Source organism: Mesocricetus auratus, unplaced genomic scaffold, assembly GCF_017639785.1.
Source record: "Mesocricetus auratus isolate SY011 unplaced genomic scaffold, BCM_Maur_2.0 Super-Scaffold_100007, whole genome shotgun sequence".
Classification (NCBI taxonomy): Eukaryota; Metazoa; Chordata; class Mammalia; order Rodentia; family Cricetidae; genus Mesocricetus; species Mesocricetus auratus.
In genome coordinates, this window is record NW_024429191.1 from 9048703 (window position 1) to 9050629 (window position 1927).

The window sequence follows — 1927 nt, forward strand, 5'->3', positions numbered from 1 at the left end:
AAAAAAAAAAAAAAAAAAACTTTGTCCTTGGAATCAGAGTCAGTGAAATAAATACACCCTGGCCCTAAAATTGGAGCCAAAAGGCTAAAAATAAAAAGGACCAGAGAAAGAAACACACTTTGGTCCTGAAACCAGAGGCAAATCTGACCCTAACCCTGTGCAAAAAACTAACCAATCCTCCAGCAGGAACTTTAGCCAATCTGAGCTCAGCACTAAAATCTGACCAATTCCCACTGTTTTTTATTTTTATTTTTTTACGAGACAGGGTTTCTCTGTATTGTTTTGGAGGCTATCGGTCCAGCCTGGCCTCGAACTCACAGAGATCCGCCTGCCTCTGCCTCCCAAGTGCTGGAATTAAAGGCGTGCGCCACCTCCCGGCCCAATTCCCACTCAGAAAGCCATATATAATCCCTGTGTTTGTTCAGCTTATGGCTGTTCCAGCTACCCAGTTGTCCTCTGCCACTCTGGCAGAGGGCAGCTGCTCTCCTGGATTCTTCCCTCCCAATCAACCCTTTGGATGAGCTTCGGGTGAAGATCTTCTTTTGCAGCAGAGCAGAGCTGACCCTGGGCAGAGCAGAGAACAGGGCTGTAACACTTCTGCCAGGGAAACCTTCTCCTGGCAGATTGGAATTGTTACAATGGGCTCTCCAGTCTCCTGGGAACAGAGCTGAACTGTAGTAACCTCACCCAGAAAACCTTCTCCTGCCTGAGCAAAACTGCTACACTGGGAAAACATCCCCAGCTGGAAGACCCTCTCCTGCCAGAGCAGAGCCCATACACTGGGGAAGCCTTTCCCTGAGGCAGGGCTGTAAGCAGCTAAGCTTACTGCCACCTGTGGTAGTCCTTGGCTCCCGAACTCCAGGATACCTTTCCATCTGAGCTGTGTATTCTGTGACTCCTGAATGCCAGAATATCTGTCCCATGTGGATCCGCCAGAAATGCCAACACCAGGTCCTTCTAGGAGACCAGCAGATGCTCCTAATCAATAAGCCACCTCCCCAGCCCCCTTCTTCTACCTTTTTTGTTTTTTGAGACAGGGTTTTTCTGTATTGTTTGGGATTAAAGGCATGTGCCACCAATGCTCAGCTCCTTCTTCTGTCTCTTAAGTGCTAAAATTGTAGAAGCATGCTACTAGACATTTCTAAAGTTTAAAATGTAGTTGGTTACTGGACGTGAGGTAAGCAACAGTGCCCAGTAGGATTGGAGTTAATAAAATTACTAATCCAAGAGAGGTAGAGAGGTAAGGTAACCCTAGTTGCTTAGGTATGAAGGTACAGGGAACAAAATGAAATTGTGAGCCCCACGTGTCAAGCAAAGGGTTAAGAGACTAGGTACAGCCGGGCGTTGGTGGCGCACGCCTTTAATCCCAGCACTCGGGAGGCAGAGGCAGGCGGATCTCTGTGAGTTCGAGGCCAGCCTGGTCTACAAGAGCTAGTTCCAGGACAGCCTCCAAAGCCACAGAGAAACCCTGTCTCAAAAAACCAAAAAAAAAAAAAAAAAAGAGACTAGGTACAGGCACTGCCATTTCCAACTGGATTCTAGCAGCCCGGAAAACTTGTTAAGATTAAGACCTCATAGAAATCAGAGGGGCCAGGAGTGTGCCTGGAGTAGCTTCCCCCACAGGTTCAGGCTGGTAGTGAGTGGAGATTTTAAAAACCCTTACATTGATTCTATTGTGTGTGTGTTCAGTATGTATATGTACCACATGTTACATGTACAAGTGGTGCTGCAGAGCTCAGATACCCTGGACTGGAATTTCGGGTGGCTGTGAGCCACCATGTGGGTGCTGGGAACCAAAACCAGGTCCTTTCCATGAGTAACAGATGCTCTTAGCACCAACTCTGCAGTCCCAGTGAGCTGGGATTTTGACCAGGGATACCACAGACAAGGTGGGAGGCAGTTATGGGAATGCAGATTGCTCACGTCA